The sequence below is a fragment of the Lathyrus oleraceus genome, chromosome 1, assembly GCF_024323335.1.
Source record: "Lathyrus oleraceus cultivar Zhongwan6 chromosome 1, CAAS_Psat_ZW6_1.0, whole genome shotgun sequence".
Lineage (NCBI taxonomy): Eukaryota > Viridiplantae > Streptophyta > Magnoliopsida > Fabales > Fabaceae > Lathyrus > Lathyrus oleraceus.
Window position 1 is genome coordinate 161,899,656 of NC_066579.1, and position 21,547 is coordinate 161,921,202.

At 35.3% G+C, this 21,547-nt stretch overlaps 2 long non-coding RNA genes across 2 annotated transcripts in view; one reads left to right on the forward strand and one right to left on the reverse strand.

The window, feature by feature from the left end:
• LOC127124607 (uncharacterized) overlaps positions 1–3,261 on the reverse strand; it is a 61,504-nt gene extending 58,243 nt beyond the window's left edge. Inside the window, exon 1 of the long non-coding RNA XR_007804083.1 lies at positions 3,115–3,261. This is a non-coding gene — a long non-coding RNA (uncharacterized LOC127124607). The remainder of the gene's footprint in view (positions 1–3,114) is intronic.
• LOC127124596 (uncharacterized) overlaps positions 1–3,498 on the forward strand; it is a 61,361-nt gene extending 57,863 nt beyond the window's left edge. Inside the window, exon 2 of the long non-coding RNA XR_007804073.1 lies at positions 3,247–3,498. This is a non-coding gene — a long non-coding RNA (uncharacterized LOC127124596). The remainder of the gene's footprint in view (positions 1–3,246) is intronic.
• Positions 3,499–21,547: the final 18,049 nt, after the last annotated feature.

A 21,547-nucleotide genomic window follows, 5' to 3' on the forward strand; every position in this document is an offset into this window, starting at 1 on the left:
TATCCATTTGCATACCCGCATACGTCACATGCGCCATGTACATCAATTACATACATAATCTTTCTACCAAATAGGAAAATTCACCAAGAAATAATCATACCAATCATTGGCATACATATGTATAGCCTTATACGATTCCCATTTCTACATACACATCCTAAATATCCCCAGCAATTGCATACTTGCATAAGTCTCATGCATCATCCCATGCATGGTATTTCCACCCAAAGTGGAACATCATACAAAAATCAAATATAAAATATCAGGATCCAAGGTCATTCATGTATATCTTGGACATTCCTCATTTCCAAATAAAGTTATTTCCATGCATGTGCTCGTGGAACCATTTCTCCAGTAAGCCATTCTTTTCAACTATATAATTAATAATGACAATCCAGCATTTTCTCTGCTATTATTGCTCCCCAAACAGAGGTTACCCTAAAAGTCTCTTATGAGATTTTCCCCTGCAGAGCATTTCCAGTATGTCTTCCTCCAAAAGGATTCTTTTCTTAAAAATTCTCCCAACAGACGAATATTTGAGATACTGCTTCATTCATATGAAGAATCTCATTTATCTATTTGAGATACTGCTCTAAGTGTCCTCGAAGAGTCTTAGGTTCAATTAAGGTATCCTTCCCTTGCTGGAATATCTTAATTCTATCATATAAGATGTTGTTTCGACTCGACACAGAGAATCTCATTTTTACTGTTTGAGATACTGCTTCATCAATATGAAGAGTCTCATTTCAAATTTCTTTAGAGATACTGCTCTAATATCTTCGGAGAGTCTTAGATTCAATTAAGGTATTTTTCCCTTGTTAGAACATCTTAATTCTATCATATAAGATGCTGCTTCGACTCGATACAGAGAATCTCATTTTTACTGTTCGAGATACTGCTTCATCAATATGAAGAGTCTCATTTCAGATTTTTTTAGAGATACTGCTCTAATATCCTCAGAGAGTCTTAGATTCAATTAAGGTATCTTTCCCTTGCTGGAATATCTTAATACTATCAGATAAGATGTTGTTTTGACTCGATACAGAGAATCTCATTTTTACTGTTCGAGATGTTGCTTCATCAATATGAAGAGTCTCATTTCAAATATTTTTAGAGATACTGCTCTAATATCCTCGGAGAGTCTTAGATTCAATTAAGGTGTCTTTCCTTTACTGGAATATCTTAATTCTATCAGATAAGATGTTGTTTCGACTCGATACAGAGAATCTCATTTTAGTGTTCGAGATGCTGCTTCATCAATATGAAGAGTCTCATTTCAGATTTTTTTAGAGATACTGCTCTAATATCCTCGGAGAGTCTTAGATTCAATTAAGGTATCTTTCCCTTGCTGGAATATCTTAATTCTATCAGATAAGATACTGTTTCGACTCGATACAGAGAATCTCATTTTTACTGTTCGAGATGCTGCTTCAACAATATGAAGAGTCTCATGTCATCTTTTTGTAGAGATAATGCTCTAATATCCTCGGAGAGTCTTAGATTCAATTAAGGTATTTTTCCCTTGCTGGAACATCTTAGTTCTATCGTATAAGATGCTGCTTCGACTTGATACAGAGAATCTCATTTTTACTGTTGAGATGCTGCTTCATCAATATGAAGAGTCTCATGCTAGATTTTCTTTGTACTACTCTAGCATCCTGGAAAGTCTTGAGATTTAGCTAGGGATGTCACTCTATTACTAACATATCTCGACTGTGATGTCCAAGATACTGTTATGACGACTCCTAGAAAGTCTTGGCTGTTCCATTTTGCTTTGAGATAATGTCTTTTACTATTTCTCACTGCATTTTCTTCCTGTATTTTCTTCCTTGCATTTCCTAGGACAAAATTTGGGTCTTTTTATATTTAATTATCTCCCACTGCGAATGCAGGAAGACTGCTGTCATTCTTACTTTCCGGTTCGAGATAATTAAATAGGGGCAGCTGTCATACCCCAATTTTGTCCGGGTAAGAAAAATCTTTCACCAGCATTCACCACCAGATGTTATAAGGCATAAACTCTATCTTATGGTTTCTCAACCCTAACCTACTCCAAACTCCCCATCATTTCTAAAGACACATTCATTGCTCACATGATTATTCTAAAAAATCCCTCAGTGACATCAAATTTTCAACAAATCTTTCAGTGACATTTCATCTGTTAAGTTCTTGTATTTGACTCAAGAAAACATTTGTTGCGTTTATCTCTTATTGTTGTTACTAAAGCATGGGATGGTATGCGCATTTTTGGGATTTATTGGTTAAAAGGCCCATTTTTTTGGTTTATCCATAAAGACTTGTTGGTTTAGAAAAGCCCACGCCTGTCAACATGTTGCAAGTCAAAGTGTGTTTCAAATCTCTTTTACGTTACTAATCCAGAGTCCATTTTCTTATTAGTAAAATATTAAGAGCTATGTTATTTTTTTTATGATCACTTGTCATTTATGCCAAATTTTAAGCCCTTCATAGGTCCTTAAATTAAGTTTGCATTTTTGAAGCATGCATGTGTTAGGTTTGAGATAAGTCACCATATTTAGACTCATGTGCCAAAGATCCTCTGTTGGTTTTGCTATTGAAGTCGAAATTGCAATACTTGTGACATGTTTCATTTTAGACCTTTTGTTACGTTTTTATTTTGGTTGATAGTAATATGCTAAGGGTAACCAAGTTAAATGGCCACTCATGTATTTAGTGTGGCCCAAACAAGTTTCCAAATGGATATTAAGAATAAGATTTGAATGTTTAAAAGTTGATTACATAAACAAATTTTAAGTCTAAGATATTACAAACAATTCCAAAGTTAATACATTTATCCAAAAAATACAAAGTGAAGTGGAATGATTAAATGTTGTGTTGCATTCAGCAAGTTGAAGGAAAAAATACCCTAATTCAGAGCGAAAAAAAACATCCTTTGTCCAAAAGCTATTACATTATCCAAAAGTCCAACGTTACATCAAAGTGAACTTGAAAAATTGAAAGTTGCTGCAAATCCAACAGTTTGAAAGCAGAACTTTTAAAAGCCATTTCCAAAACCGTCGTTTGAATCAAAGCACCCCAAAATCCAATTTCCTAGGGCTGGCGCAGACTTCTTTCTTCAAATAGGGGTTGTTTCACCTTTGTAACCTGCAAAAAATCAACTCAAGATTAAAAGTCTTTTCAATAAGCACTTAAAAGAAGCTGGAAAATAATTTATAAGTTAATCAGTTTAAGGATTTGCATAGAGAACCAACGTGAACACCCAAAAAGGTATTTCCCAACCAGTTCAAACAATAACTAATCCACAAAAATCAAATCCCATGACATATGGGATAAGCTAAAGTAAACCTGACAAGTTATCTTAAGACTTAATAAACTCATCATGAAAAAGAACATATATACCCAGAGAACAGGATAAGAACAGCGTGAATTTTCTGCAAGAAATCCATAGATAACCCTAACATTCACACAACAATCAAAAACAAATTTTTTTCATTCAACACAAAACATTCAGAGAGAAGAGCAGAAGAAGATGAAAAGTTAAAGGAAAAGAAGAACTTATCTGAGCCGTGACGAATCGCCGGCGACGAACTCGGACCAAGAAGCATTTCTTCTCCCTCCTTTGCCTGAAATCCTTACTCCATTTCCTTCGCCGTTGTAAGTGGAACAAAAACCCTCTTTTATCTTCTTTAAATCATGACTGTAGAAGCTTAAATTTTGGAACTAGGGTTTAGGTTTAAACTGTTTTTGTGTTGCGGTTTGGGTTTTTGATTTGTTGTTAGAACGAACTAAGGTTTCCGCTGGTTGTGTGGAAGGACGTTGAAGTTAGGGTTTAAGTTTATGTTTTTTTTGTTGAGCGTCGATTTGGTCGATTGAGGCTGATTTAGGGGGAAAGGGAGGCCGGATTTGGATTCTCCGGCAGAAAAGAGAGGGAGTTAGTGTTTAGGGTATGGTGTTTAGGTATGGTTTCGCGGAGAAGAAGGTGGCGTCGCCGCCGTTGGCCGGCAACCACTGTCTTCTCCGGTAGGTGATGATGGAGAGGAAAGATGAGAAATGCAGAGCGTGTTAATGCTTTGGTTTTGAGAAAGAGAGTAAAATGAGAGACGTTTGGAGAAATGGTCCAAACTTAAAGTCTTTTTCTTCACGGCCATTAAATGTCCAGAATGGGGGATGACAAGTGTCCTTGGCCTTGGACACTTGTCACTGGTAGATGCTGGTTGGCTTAGTGCTTCTGTGCGCGTAGGTTCATCATGTTATGGTGTACCCTCGATTGGCCATCCACATGATCTGTTGACTGGGTCAGAATTTAGGATCAGGCGGTCAGATTTTGCTGGCTTAAGGTCAAAAAGTTTGACCAAGGACTCTTGGGGCTTTATCTTGAGACTGGGCCTCCGAATTGGGCCCAACCCCCACTGGCTTTTCACACCTCCTTTGTATGGATTAACAGCGCCCACCTGGGCTTAACATTTACTTCAAGGCCCAATTTGTTTGTGTTTATTTCTTTTTTTTGTAGCCCACGATTAATTGTTTACTTAACTTAAATAAAGCTCTTATCTACTAATTAAATTCCTAGTATTATTTCATAAGTTAATTATATAATTTACCATTACTTAATTAATCAATTTTTATTATTTTCACCATTATTTATTATTTGGATATAATTTAGGCAATTATTCATTGTGTGAAGTTTGTGCACATTATTATTTGGTATTTACTTATTTGTACCAATTCTTGAATACATATGTATGGTGTGCTACAATTGTGACAAGATTATTTCAATTTCACCGACTTAAAAATCATTTTTATCAAATTTCAAAAATAAATCACATACTTCTCGATTCAATGTCGAGCCCATTTTCAAACACCTTTTGTAAGTCGATCGCTTTTAAGGCATCGCCATCAACCTCATATGGCTTACTCTTGGGCTTTCTTACAATGAGACCTATTCGATTTTAATTAATCGATTAGATGAACTATTCACTAAATAAATTCAACCCATTCATAAATACAAATTCAAAACCTCGATCCAACATCGAGTATTCTTTATTAAAATTAAATTAAAATACTTAATCACAATTAAATACTATTTCATTTAGAAATGAAAAAGGAGATGGTTTTGAGTTTTCAACTCCTCTCCTCGATTATTTGAATACGAATTCTTTTACTCGGTTAGTCGAATAATCGTCATTTCTAATCCACTCAAGCACAAATAAATCAAATCCTTTTATAACAAGAAACCAAAAGAGAGATAACTTTGAGTCTTAAATTTTTCTCCTCAACTATTTGAATACAAGTTCTCTTACTTGGTTAGTCAAATAATTGTCGTTCCTCTACAAACTTCAAAACCCCGATTAAATCAAATTATTTTCATATTAAGCTAAAAGAAAAGGGAGTTGACTTTGAGTTTTCAACTTCTCTCCTCAATTGGTTGAATACGAGTTCTCTTACTCGGTCAGTCGAACAATTGTCATTTTTTTCCATAAACATACAACTTAGTCAAATCATTTTCTTAATAAACTATACGAAAAAGGAGAAGGTTTTAAGATTTCAACTCCTCTTCTCAAATGCATGGATATGACTTGTTTTACTCAGTCATTCAAGTACTTGTCGTTCATTCTTAAATACGTCAACCATATACAACCTTATTTTCATAAATACTCAGATGAAACAGAAAGCGGTCTAGAGTCTTCTATTCCTTTTCCCGATTGTTAGGGTACGAGTTGTCTTACTCGATTATCCGAGTATTCGTCATCCATTAAAAACACTTTAATCATCATTAAATCCTTTTATAATTAAGGATGAAAAAGAAAGTGGACTAGAGTCTTCTATTCCCTTTCCCGACTATTAGGATACGAGTTGTCTTACTCGGCTATCCAAGTAACCGTCATCCAACCAAAGACATCGAAACCAATCAGAACATCCAACATATTAATCCAACTTGTCACCCCCGCGTGACCAAAACTATTTTCAGAAAGAACATCATTTAATCCTTTCTAATGCACATAACAAACCAATGCTTAAGCCTCCGCCGAGAGTAGACAAGCCAACGTTTAGCCTTTAGAATGCGATCTAAACAGTTGTTCACTAAAAGACACCAACCAACTGTAGTTCCCCGAACTTCGAATGCTCTGATTTCCTTATTGCACTATAAAGATACGTAGGCAGGAGATTGTTGTATCTTCACGAGCACACTAATAAAAAACCTCCCCTTTCCCTTTATGAGATTCCCATCCATTTCTATTTTCAATATATTTATAACCTGAAGATAACAAACAAACATAATTTAAACACTCAATCTCAAATTAGAACTAAAAGGTTCCCGTTTAGTACAACGGACGTGAGGGGTGCTAATACCTTCCCCCTGCGTAATTAACTCCTGAACCCGAATATGGTTGCAACGACCATTATTCCATTTCCTAAAGGTTTTATCGATATTTTCCTATTCCTTCATTGGGATAAATAAATTTCGGTGGCGACTCTGTTCGAACACAATTTTTTCCGCGACCATCGCGAGGAATTGTATTTTTCGAGATGCGACACTAAGTCGCTTCAAATTCATATTGAAGCGAATTTATTTAAAGACCTAACAGCCTGGGGAAACTATGGGATACTGCGGGGATAATCCCTCTCAATACTTTCAAGATGCACGTACAAGCTCTTCCATACATCAACAATTGTCAAGTTTGCAATGAATATCGGGAAGCCATGCTAGCGTAACACCCTACCACCTTTTTAAAAAATATCCTAGTTACAAGAACAACCTCTCTAAGCCCTAATATTCCACGACCCACCACATGGGCACTTGTGGAAACATTCAAATCATTTTCATGCATTAATCATGTTTCTACGCTCTAGCGTCAAACCATGCATATCATATCATTCATCTAGCATGTTCCCATAACATGAATCTAACATCTACAAAATCCCAATCCTACTTGGCACCTACATCCAAAAAGCCCGACCACTCTCGGTATTCAATACCTCACAAAAGCTCAATCCTACCTAGAACCCTACAAAAAAAACATCCACATTAATAATTACATAACCCATCCTTCAAAAGCCACTTTCTGAAGGTCCCGCTTAACTTTTCACTCGAAAAAAATAAGCCATATTCTCCAAATGATTATATCATCCATGGACGAATCATCTAGAACATCACATTCATGCATCACATCATGCGTAGCATATCCATGAATGTGGAGTATTACGTCATACAAACTATAAACATGCATACATAATATAGCATAACATGCATACATAACATAGATACATAACATGGGCTGAGACTCAGGACTCATCATGAGAGTCTGGATCCATCCTCAACTAAGTATACCATAGATCTCAGTCTAAGATTCTACCTAGATCTTTTCTCGCTGTACACCCCAGTGAGTTGGTCTTAAGAACAATTCCCCAGGAAGTATCCTTGGAACTCATTCCCCAAGCAGAAAATACTTAGCCGCACTATCCCCGGTATTCCCTAATGGTATACAATTCCTTCACCAGATCCTTGCAAGGATTTCTCAGGACTTTACTCTACACTCACGCTCCTTAGGGAACCTCACCTGGAAGCCTATTCCTCAGTAGACGATCATCTTACATGACACCATTCTTCCCTAGTAGAGACATCAAGTTCTTATATCAATCTCCTTTTTTACTCTTGTCTTCTTAGAGAACTCCCCAGCAGAAGTTCTTGCTCTAGTATTATCCACCATAATATCCTATTTATGGTTCTTACACCATTGTTCACTTCTGTTCTTACACCGTTATCATTCAGTCACTTCGGTTCTTACCCCGTTGTCATCCAGTCACTTCGATTCTTACACCGTCGGCATACCTTCACTTTGGTTCTTACACCATTTATTTTTTCACTTTGGTTCTTACACCGTTTGTCATCTTGTTTTACGGTTCTTATACCATTGTTATTTCCTTCACCTCTTTCGGGTCTTACATCAATTTTCTTGCCAATACAGAGTTATCGGTTCTGATACCGATGACGATCGAAGTCCAATCCCTAGCTATACAAGTACAATTCCCCAAGTAGAAATTCTAGTTAGTCTTCCCCAGTAATTAACATCTCCACCGAGCCTTTTCAATAAAAGACTTCCCCAACAAACTCACTCACTGTGAGTTATCAAAGGAACTATCCAGTAGTCGGTCATCCTGAATGATCGCTATCAACTATTAAGCGGGTCTTCACCTCTCACATCTCCATCTTATTAACCTATCCCACAAACGGGACACGTTCCATATACCAGATTTGTCAAGGGATTTTACCAAGGGATTTTATCAAAGGAGTTTTATCAAAAGGGGTTCAGACAAGGGGTTATCATTAGAGCGTTATCAACTAAGGGTCCACCAGAGTTTTACCAAGAAGTTTTAACAAAGTGTTATTATCAAGGGGTTTCATCATGGATTTATCAAAGGGTTTCACCAAAAATTTATATCAAAGGGTTCCATCATTATTTTATCAAGGGATTTTATCAAAAGGGTTTTGTCAATGGATTTTATCAAAAGGGTTTATCAGGAATGTCATCAAAAGATTCCATCAAGGGGTTCTGCCAGAATTTTACCAAGGGGTTTCATCCAGAGTGATCGAGGTATCAGTAGAGTGTTGGTGTAAGCCCTAGAGGCCAATACTTTGGGTACTTGTATCGAATTATTTTTTAATAAAAAAAGGTTTTTTCTTTAATATGTTTGTTTATTAAAGTCCCTAGAATAGCTAGTCCGTTTAATGTATCAAGTGTGACTTAATCATGAGATCCCATTAAACATAAGGATACTATTTTTAAAGTATCTGTAGTCGAGCTTTATTGTGAAGTGGGATAACATTAAAGCATTAAGACTATTATGTATATAGACTGATAATCACATCTCATGGATCATGGATAAGGAGTTATCAAGTCTTAAACATAGGTATGAATATTAGGAGTAATATTTATACTGGATTGACCCGCTATGAGAGTATTACATAAAATGTTATGCAAAGTGTCATAAGTTATTCTCATGGTGATATTGGTGTATACCATCCTTCGACCTGAAACCACTATGGACCCTAGATGTATAGTCGAGTGTTTTATTGTTGATCAAATATTGTCTGTAATTGGATGACCATAAAGACTAGGCATGGCAACATAACTCGTACACGCGGGTACCCACCCGAACCCGGCCCGAAGTTGACGAGGAAAACCCGCTTTGACTGGGTTTGGGTTTGGGTTTGGGTTTTCCCCGATTATAAAGAATGAGGACGGGTCGGGTAATGGGGACACTAGTATCCACCCTGAACCTGACCCCGAACCCGCCCCGTTCATTTTATTATGTACACTATTATTTATTTTTGATGATTTAGAATATTAAATAAGTGGCCAATGTTTTAATATTTTGATTTGTATTAATTATTTAATATATTTAAATGTATGTACAAAATTTTTTTAGATTGTTTTATTTTATTATTTATAATATAGTTTAATTTTTTTAAAAGTAAATATTTATATTAAAAAATTGATTTTACTAAATGGATGGTGGCGGGGCGGGGATACCCGAACCCGTTTGGGACGAGTTTGGGTTTTAATTCTCCATCCCCGTTTGGGTTTGGGGCGGGGAACGGGGATTGTTTTGGGATTCGGGTTTGGGTTTGGGGGAGGTAAAAATCGTCCCCGGCCTGCCCCGTTGCCATGCCTAATAAAGACAGTTGATGGGTATTCCACGAAGCATGTTGAGGGACATGAGTGACCTAGATGGAATTTTCCCATCCTGCGTAACAGGATAAATGTCTAAGGGTCCAATATTGAACTAGACAAGGATGACATGGTTTATGCCTTGTGTTCAAGACATAAGGCCAAAAGGGTAATTGTACACACAAGTATTATCACAAAAAGGGATTTGTAAGATCACCTGACATTTTCGTGTCTTGGGTAGCAGTGATGTGTTGCTAGATACTGCTCACTGTTTATTATGTTAAATACGTGATTTAACATAATTTCCAATATCACGAAAACCTACAGGGTCACACACAAAAGGACGGATTGATGAGAGACAGAGTAAATGAGGAACACTGTAAGGTACGGTGCACTTAAGTGAATTGTAGAACACTGTAAGGTACAATGCCCTTAAGTAAAATACAAAATATGGTAAGGTACCACGCGCTTAAGTGATTTTCGGTATACCATAAGATATGGGCCACATACACTTATATGGGTTTTTCAGCTTGCAGCCCACACAAGTGGTTCTATAAATAGAACCCTTGTGAAAAAGCATTTCACTTGATGAAATTTCGTTTCTCTCTCTCTCTCACACTGAAATCCTTCATTCGTAGCAGCTAACACTGAGACTAAAGAAATCCGTTCGTGTGGACTGAGTAGAGGCGTTGTCACCATTTAACGCTCGTGTTCACTCCTTAGATCTGCATCAAAGGTTTCAATCGCCACAAGAGGTAACAGTTTCTATCACTGATCATGCCCATTCGTAAGGATCACTAAAGGAAAAAATTTAATTTCCGCTGCGTTTTGGATCACAATTTTCCTTCATAGAATACTACCTGATTCCTGTGAAATGATTAGATGATCATGGTAATCGTATGCAAGTTTCACCAAGAATCTTAAAATTGATCAAAAAGGGTTTCATAAGGAGGTTTCGTCAAAGGTTCCTTTAGGGGTTTCATTATGGATTTCATCCCATTTTTATCAGAGGGGTTTCATCAGGGTTTTATCAAAGGGTTCTATCAGGGTTTCACTGTGGGTTTTACCAAGGATTTTATCAGGGGTTTCATCAAAGGATTCTATCAAGGGGTTCTATTAGGAGTTTCATTAAGGGGTTTCACCATATTTTTATCAAGGGGTTTCATCAAGGGATTTCATCAAAAGGGTTTTATCAAGGGTTTCACCTAGGGATTCTATCTGAAGTTTCATCAAAGGTTTCCATCAAGGGGTTCTACTAGAACTTTATCAAGGGGTTTCACCAGAGTATCACCAGAGGGGTCTCAGGCAGAGTGATTGTGATATCACTTAAGTCCTACCCGACTCCAGTGACATGATCGAATGATCATAAGAATCATAGGCAAGTGTCACCCAGAGAGGTTGAAATTGATCATCAGAGATTTAGTCAAGGGGTTCCATCGGGAATTTGTCAAAGGGTTTCATTAGGGTTTTATCATCAGGGGGTTCCATCAGAAGTTGTATCATGGGTTTCATCAAGAGTTTTGCAAGGGATTTTATTAAGAGTTTCATCAGGGGGTTCTACAAAGGTTATCAAATAGTGATCGAAGGATCATCCGAGTCTTGCCCGATTTCTATTATTATGGGAATCATATGCAAGGAGATATAATCAGGGATACATCAAAGTGGGATGCCAATAGAGCACCAAGGATTTACCAATCATTGTCCGGCTTCGGAGTTTATTAACCCCGCTATCAAAATTAGGGTTCCTCTTTATATTTAACCATCTCCTCCCTGAGAAGATGAAGATTCGTCATCATCATCATCTCAGTTTGAAGCTGATTAAATAAGGGCAACTGTCGTACCCCAAATTTTGACCACTATTTCTTTCTTTTTATTGACTTAGAATTTAGGTCATTGACATGCTCAGAGCCCTTTATAAGGCATATGGTCAATCCCGATGACCTAAAAAATCAAAGGGGGGCCATTTTGACTTTTTAGTCCCTCTTAGGGATTTGTTTTAATTTAGGAATATTGATTGAAACATAATAATTTGGGGATTTATGTTAGAGGGATATTACCATTGTTAACTAGGACATTTTGTCTTATTAAAACACATTAGTAAAAAATTAATAATTATGAGGATTATTTGTTTTAATAGAAGGGATAAAATATATCATAATAACGTTATTAGTTAAATGAGAATAAATTAATATTAGTATTATTTTTATATTTTTACATATTAATATTAAGTTATATTATTATTATTTAGGAATAAATTAATATTGAGATTAATTAGGGTTAAATTAATTTTTTTTATTAATCAAATTATCATTAATTGATATATTATCAAAGTAGGGTCATGATGGAGTTATTAGTATTATTGTTAAGATTATTATTATATACTCGCTATTGCAGTTTTATTTTGAATAAATAAAATGGTCTAGTTGGTTTTAAAAGGAGTACAAGAAGTTACAAATGGGAAGGTCATGAGTTCGAATAGGGAAACAATGAGAAAAGAATCGGGGACAATCTCCTCCTCGTAGGTCAGTTCCCTTTACTCCCTCAGCTATATAATGGTTTTGATATTTTATTTCTTGGGATTTAGGGTTAATTTATGGGATAATTTTTTGGAGGGATATAACCATTGGATTTATATAATTACCCTTTTAATTTATTTTCTTAAATAAACTAATAATTATATTTTACAAATAATTAAATGGGATGATTTTATGGATAATATGGGATAAAGTTATGACAAATAAATAGGGATATATTTTTAGGGTTTTAAGGATAAATAATTAGAAATAAGGGATATAATACTTGAGTTTATACAATTACCTTTTAATTTATTTTCTTAATAAACTAATAATCATATCTTTGCAAATAATTAAATGGGATAATTTTAGGGATAATATGAGATAAAGTTATGGGATAAAACCATAGGGTTTTAAGGGATAAAAATTTATGGGATAACTATGAGATAATTTTGGGATAACTTTGGGATAATTTTTGGGACAATAAATAGGGATAAATTTTTAGGGTTTTATGGATAAATAATTAGGGATAAGGGTTATAATACTTGAGTTTATATAATTATCCTTTTAAATTATTTTCTTAAATAAATTAATAATTATATTTTTGCAAATAAGTAAATGGGATAAACTTCTATAACAATTTTTAGAGATAAAAACAAGGGACAAACATCAGGGATAAGGGATATATATATATATATATATATATATATATATATATATATATATATATATATATATATATATATATATATATATATAGATATAGTGATAATATCTCTCTCTCTCTCTCTCTCTCTCTCTCTCTCTCTCTCTCTCTCTCTCTCTCTCTCTCTCTCTCTCTCTCTCTCTCTCTCTCTCTCTCTCTCTCTCCTCTCTCTCTCTTCTCTCTCTCTCTCTCTCTCTCTCTCTCTCTCTCTCTCTCTCTCTCTCTCTCTCTCTCTCTCTCTCTCTCTCTCTCTATATATCTATATATATATATCTATATATATATATAATATATATATATATTATATATATATATATATATATTATATATATATATATATATCTATATATATATATATATATATATATATATATATATATATCTATATATATATATATATATATATATATATATATATATATAATATATATATATATATATATATATATCACTATAGATTTACTTTATTAATCAAAATAGTTAGAATTTTTTTTAATCAATCAAATGGGGTATGTCATATAAATATATAATATTTATTTTCATAAATAAACTAAGTATTATATTATATTTTTTATTTTTAATAAATAATGGGGATAATCATGGGGTAAATCTCTAAGAAAATTTTAGGATTTAAGGGATAAAAAAATTAGGGACAAGGGATATAATATTTGGGTTTATATAACTAACCTTTTAATATTTTCAGTAAATAAATATATAATATCAATTTTCTTAAATAAATTAATAATTATATTTTTTCAAATAATAAATTGGGATAAATCCAATCTAAATTCACCTCAAACTATAAGTCATCTGTCCTAGTGCATTGAGGCATTTTTCAATATCAATTACTTCTTTGTTCCTGGTCCGTGAGAACTTTCAAGGGATAAAAACAACCAACCAACCAATATTTTTTAAGACGAACTACGGGACTCTGATCCTTCAATAGATTTGAGGGTACGTAGGAATAGAGTTGTAAGACTCTAGCGAATATAATAATAATAAAAAACAATTTTTAGGGCTTCCTTTATTAAAATAATAAAACATTTTTGTAAATAAATAATAATTAAACAATTAATCCATTAAAGCAAACATTCCTTAGAAACACATTAACCCTAGAATTAAAGGAGGATCCCGTAGAGTACAATCGAGGTACGGAGTGCCTAACACCTTTTCCTTACTTAACCGACTCCCGAACCTAGTATCTTACCCATAGTTTATAGGTTTTATCATTATTTCTCTATTCCTTAATAACGAATAAAGGATGATAGCAACTCTGTCATTTTCCAACTGCGATACTTTATATGGTATTTTTTCTCTATATGTTAGAGAATGTCCTTAATATCATGGTGCCCGTATATTTATATCCCCATAAGGCTTTTAATTAAGTCAGACCAGTCTCTCTAGAGTATCACAACCTTTAAGGAAATGGGTGGTCAATATCCAAAAATACAGGGGATTCGTTAGACCCCACGACTCCATAAATATTGTATTTAAGCCCTTCCAATTAACAATGTCCTCACCACGTTCTTCGCTAGAATGAGTAATAGTTGCCATCTTTTCACTATTGTGATGTGGGAAAATATTATTAATGAGATTCAGACTCCACTCACCTCTGACATCCACCAAGTCCTTAATGTTCTTCACTTGATCACTCCAATTAACATAACTTTTCCATTGATCTAGTTTAAGGTTCTCTTAAACCCAATAATCGTTCCACAGATCTATCTTTCTCCCATTCCCAATCCTCTAATAAATCATATCATTAAGAGTGGGCCAGGTACTTGCTATAAATTTCCAAATATTAGAGTCATGAACTTTGACTTGTATGTCAGCAAACTCATTCTCCAGTTTGTCATATTTTCCATGAAGCACTTAAGTCCATAGAGATTTAGTCCCATATTTCAACTTCCAACCTAATTTGTGTATACATCTTGTATTAATCTCAATTAGGTCCCCTAACACCAAGGCCTCCCTTATTTTTTGGCTTAGTTATTTGGTCCCATTTAACAGTGTGTGCCTTCTCACTCTCGCTAATGTCACCCTATATAGAAGCGCGTTAGACCCTTTAGATTTATTCCAGGCTTTCTATAGGAAGCTTACAAGTCATCATGTAATAGGTTGGAATAGCTTCTAGAACTAATTCAACTAATGTAACTCTTCCTACAAAGGACAAGTGTTTTTCTTTCCATGAAGCTAGTTTAGGTTTAACTTGCTCCAACAAGTGATGATAAAATTTCTTCTTATGATTCCTCCCGGTTAGAGGTATGCCTAGGTACCTTCATAACTCCTTTGTTTCATTGAAACTAGACATGTAAGTTAGTTGTCGTCTAACATGCTCATGAGTATTCTTGGAGAAAAAGATATTTGTCTTATTTGAGCTTATTTGTTGACCTGACATGCCACAAAAATCATTAAGAATCTATTTTATACGCACCATATGTCTATTAGTTGCTTTTCCAAATAACAAGAGGTCATTCTCAAACATGAGGTGGGAGATCATAGGACCTTTCATCCTAGCTTTCAACCCTATCCAGTTCCCATTGCCAACAACCGCCTTAATCATATGAGATAATGTATCCAAGCACAAAACAACAATATAAGGTGAAATTGGATCACCTTGCCTAAGACCCTTCCTTATTTCAAAGAGATTACAGTCATTCCTATTCCAAAGAACCTTCATTTTGACTGTGGAAATGGCATTCATGATGGCTCTTTTAATTTGATTAGGAATACCTACTTCATTTAAAATCTTCTCCATAAACTGCCAGTTAAGGTTATCATATGCCTTATTAAGGTCTACCTTTATCACAAAAGCTCTAGTTTTCCCTTTCATATGATTCATTGTGTGCATCATTTCTTGGGCCACAATAATATTTTCCTGGATGTTTCTTCCAGAGATGAAACTAGTTTGAAAAGCAGAAATAATGTCATCAATATAGATTTTGAGTCTATTGACTATGGTTTTACTACAAAAAAAATTCACAGTATTGCACAACAAAATGAGTCTAAACTGGCTAACATAAGTAGGATTGTTCATTTTAGGAATGAGCACTAAGTCAGTCATGTTTACCTCTTCAATGGTCTCAAGATTTTTCCGTATCTGCTTGATGTAGTTACAAACGAAGTCGCATACCACAAGCCATGACTTCTGATAAAAACCTATCGGGAAGCCATCAGGGTCAGGGTCTTTCCATGCGTACATTCCAAAGAGAGCTTCTTTAATATCATAGTCTCTTAGATCATTTTGCAACACTAATAGTTTATACCTAGTTATGGTTGGAAAAGTGGTGGCAGTTTGAGTCCACTCACTGACCTCCAAGTTGGTAGTGAACAACATTTGGTAAAAATCAATAAACATGCTTTTAATTTGGTTGTTATCTTCGATCCACGTACCATTATCATTCTTGATCATACTGATTCTATTTTCTTCTCCTTTTTATACAACTTTAATGTGATAATATCTTGTGTTACGATCTCCATCAACAAGCCATTTCGCACGCGATCTTTGGAACCATATTATCTCTTCTTGTTGGAGAATGATGAAAAACTCTCTTTAGATCTCCTTTTCTAGATTCAACAGGCCTTTATGACTTCCGCCATTATGAACAACTTTCTGGATTCCATCTAATCTCGACATGATTTTCCTCTCATCTAATATCGACATGATTTTCCTCTTTTGGTAATGCGACTTGTTTATCGTGTGTGTGTGTGTGTGTGCGCGTGCGTGCGTGTGTGTGCGTGCGTGCGTGTGCGTGCATGTGTGTGTGTGTGTGCGTGCGTGCGTGCGTGTTTGTGTGTGTGGGTGTGTGTGTGTGCGTGTGTGTGCATGCGTGCGTGTGTGTGTGTGTGCATGCGTGCATGCGTGCGAGCGCGCGCGCGCGCGTGCATACGTGCCTGCGTGCGTGCGTGTGCGCGTGCGTGCGTGTGTGTGTGTGTGTGTGTATGTGTTATTGTGTGTGTGTTATTGTGTGTGTGTGTGTGTGTGTGTTATTGTGTGTGTGTGTGTGTGTGTGTGTGTTTGATTTAATATAATAATAATAATAATAAGATTTAAAAATAAATTAAAAATAAGGGATTTAGTTGGTCTACTTATAAGAAGGTGAGGAGAGAATAGAGAGTTGAGAGCGTACGTGAAAGAATTGGAAAAGGGAGAGCTAGGGAAAGAGGCAAGGGTATGAAGAAGAAGAAGAAGAAGAAGAAGAAGAAGAAGAAGAAGAAGAAGGAGACTACCATTGTAGAAGAGCTTTGAGCTTAAAATTTTAAGGTAAGGGGGAAACTATTCCTATAAGGGTGTCTAATCATGAGAGGGTAGTGAAGGGTCCTTACCCTCTTAGGTTTGTCTTATGACATATTATGATTGTTGTTGATTTGTGACCAAGATTGTAAGGAATGAATTATAATTGTTGTGGATATAGAAATTAATATTTGTTGATGATGAATTTCGAATTGTTGTTGAATTTTATGTTTGTTATATGTTAAGGGTTTGGGATGATGATTATGAAGATGATAAGGTATGAAATTATGAATTTATTGGTGTGATTATATGAATATAAGTAGTGATTGGTATTGATATGTTTATGATTGAGTTTAAAACCATGAAATATTTTTGGTGATGATTTCATGAACGTTTTTGGGGTTGGAGGAGATGAAAATCGTGTTGGAAATTTCAGAAAAACAACAACTTTTTGGTAACGCCTTCTGCACGATTTTGATCTTAACTTTCAATTCGTAAATCATTTTGGGGCGGGGTTTGAAGTGTTTGGTAGCTGAAAAAGAAGGATATAACTATGTTTTAGAGATAACATATTTTTTCGTGATGATTTAATGGACGTTTTGGGGTTGGAGTAGATGAAAATCGTGCCGGAAATTTCAGGAAAAAAAATTTTTTAGTAACGCCTTCATTCATAGTTTTGATCATAACTTTCAACTCGTAAATCATTTTGGAACGGAGTTTGAAGCATTGGGTAGTTGAAACAAAGGGATATAGATTTAATTTAGAGATAAAATATTTTTGGTGAGGATTTATTGGACGTTTTAGAGTTGGAGTAGATGAAAATCGTGTTGGAAATTTAAGAAAAACAACAACTTTTTGGTAACGCCTTTGTGCACGGTTTTGATCATAACTTTCAACTCGTAAATAATTTTTGGACGGGGTTTGAAGAGTTGGGTATCTAAAATAGGGGACTTTTTAAAGGAAAAAATAATTTTAAAATTTTTATCAGAGGTCGGTAGCAGATGAAAAAGAAGTGTATGATGTGACGAATATGGATGAGGTCTGTATTGACAAATTATTGATGTGTTGTGAATGATTGGGAGGGTGTGTTTGATTATATTGGTGGTAGTCCATAAGGGTGGATTACATTATTCATGTTTTCAATTGTGTGATAGATTTTAATATCACTAAATATTATTATAATTATTGTGTTAATTGTATTATTATCATACCATGCATTCGTTGTTGATATGTTGAAGGAGATAAGTCATAGGTCCGAAGGGGGACGAAAGAATTATCGGGAACTCAGAAGGGGGGGTTAGGGATTCCAAAAGGGGGATCAAGTTCGTATGATGAACCATTGATGAGAGTGAAGGAGAATTGCCATCCAAGGCGCAGCGGAATATAAAAAATTTATCCTTTAATGATCCTTACGAATGAGCATGATCAGTGATAGAATCGTTACCTCTTGTGGCGATTCAAACCTTTGGTGCAGATCTCTGATAATGATCAAACCTTTGATACAGATCCACGGGGCGATCACGAACGTTGAACGATGACAACGTCTCTACTCAGTCCACACGAACGGATTCCTTCAATCGCAGTGCTAGCTGTTATGAATGAAGGCTTTGAGTGAGAGAAAGAGGGAAACAAAATTCCAAGTCTCTACTTGAATTTCTGTCTGAGTGAATTAGAGTGACAATGCTTCTACCCAAGGGGTTCTATTTATAGAACCACTTGTGTGGGCTTCAAGCCAAAAAGCCCACTTAAGTGCATTTTGGACCATATCTCATAATATGCCAAAATCACTTAAGTATTTGGTACCTTACCATATTTCGTCTCCCACTTAAGTGCACCGTACCTTACGGTGTTCCTTAATAATTCTATCTCTCATCAATCCGTCCTTTGTGTGTGACCCTATAGGTTTTCGCGACGTTGGCAATTATATTAAATCACACATTTAACATAATAAACAGTAAGCGGTATCTAGCAACACATCACTGCTACCCAAGTCACGAAAATGTCATGTGATCTGACAAAACCTCCTGTGATAATAATTATGTGTATAATTACCCCTTTGCCCTTATGTCTATATTGAACACAAGGTATAGACTGTGTCACCCTTGTCCAGTTCAATATTGGGCCCATAGACATTTATCCTGTTACGCAGGATTGGCAAATTCCATCTAGGACACTCATGTCCCTCAGCATGCTTCGTGGAGTACCCATCAACTGTCTTTATGGTTATCCAGTTACGGACAACGTTGGATCAGCAATAAAGCACTCGACTCTACATCTAGGATCCATAGTGGTTTCAGGTCGAAGAGTGGTATACACTATTATCACCATGAGAATAACTTATGACACTTTGCATAACTTTCTATATAGTATTCTCATAGCGGGTCAATCCGGTATAAATATTACTCCTAATATTCATACCTATGTTTAAGACTTGATAACTCTTTATCCATGATCCATGAGATGTGATCATCAATCTACAAACATAATAGTCTTAATGCTTTAATGTTATCCCACTTCACATTAAAGCTCGACTACGGATACTTTAAGAATAGTGTCCTTATGTTTAATGTGTTCTCATGATTAAGTCACACTTAATACATTAAACAGACTATCTATTCCAGGGACTTTATTAATCAACCATAATAAAGAAAATGCCTTTTATTATTAATAATAATTCGATACAAGTACCAAAAGTATTGGCCTCTAGGGCTTACACCAACAGAGAGTTGGTACCACATGCATAGTGTAATGTTGTCAGATCTCATTGCATTGTAATTCTGTTTTGTTTGTGTATTTGTTATGGTGAGAATATGATTGTGAGTGAATGTGATTTGTGTGTATAAATACTACTCTCTTAATTATTATACATCATTTATTATATGAATGAATTTTTCACCCCTTTTGTGTTTGTTATGTATGAGCTTCATCGGAGTACAGACAATTAAGTATCTATTTGGAGATGTACCTCATGTTACTATCAGTCGAGTCTACTAGTGGAGTTGATCTGATATGTAACATCGGGGAACAAGTTGTTTTCTTTATGTTATTTTGTTACGTATATTTTAATTTAAAGTAATTATTAAACCACTTTTGGCGGGGATGATTTGTTGAGGCTATAAATGACATATTTTTGTTTAATTCTGCTGTTTGGACTATATTTTTGATTAAATTTAGTAACATCCATACTTCTTGGATTGTGAAGTGATATCCTACTTGGATAGAATTATATTTTATTTATTAATTATTGAGTCGGGAAGTAGGGTGTTATATAGGGTGCTGATCGTTAAGAGATAAGAAGAGAGGATGGTGATCTGAGTAATTTAACGTGGTCAAAACTTTCACAATAGCATCCAAGAATTGCATCCTCCAATAATCATTGCACAGGGGCCTATCCAACCACTTATAGATTCTCTGGAAACCATGGTAGATTGGTCCTCTCCGGGTAAAATGGTGGCCATTGAAACCAAGGTCCATGAGTCCACAATGATCAATTATGCTTTTGAACTTGTTTCACTTTCTTATTGAGATCAAAGCACCCCCTTTCATCTCTTCCACGTTCAAGATATCATTAAAGACTCCATGTAACATCTACCCATTTGTCATCGTATTTCCTATTCTCTAGAGTTTGTGCCAAAGCTCCTCTTCTGCGTCTTCTCTATGACTAGCGTAGATTGGAGTAAAGAACCAATCCTCTTCTTTATCTGGGTTAATTTTGGCATGCATGTACTGGAAGTGGTTTTCAATGATATCAATATTAACTCTGGCTTTTAACCCAAGCTAGAATAATTCCTTCTGTGTACCCATGGACATGAGTACAACCATAACCATCGAAACCCATCAAGTTGAATGATTTTTCAAGTTTCTTCGGATTAACCCTTGTCACCAACACAACTACAATGTCTAGCTTATTAACTTTCCAGTAGTGTTTTCAAACTAGCTGTAGCGGTGTATTCGTCACTTTATGATTTATTGACTAAATCAAAAGCAAAGCATACAAAGATAGAGTCGCCACCGCACTTCTATTTATCCAAAGGAATGGCTAGAAAGCGAACAAAAGCCTAAGAAGTTTTACAAAGAAAACTAATAAAAGAGGTACAGAGATCTGGGTAAGGGGGTAATTATGCAAAGGGAAGGTGTTAGGCACCCAATGCATCCTAGGTACTCCTAGGGAACCCTTTTCACAACTTGTTGTATCAGATGATTGTTTATGAAAATATTTATTGTGCAAACATTGATTGGGAGGCCGAGAGAAGAATATACAAATTTTATCATTTTTGTGTTTGAATGGATGAAACCCATTGCCTACGTACCTTTCATAAAGATAAGGATCAAAACGCCGTAGTTCGGCTAAAAGACTTCCAAAAAGTGAGTGGATTGATTTTAAACAAAATCCCTAAGGTCTTTCATTATCCACGGGAGAAAACTCAACCTATACAACCACAAG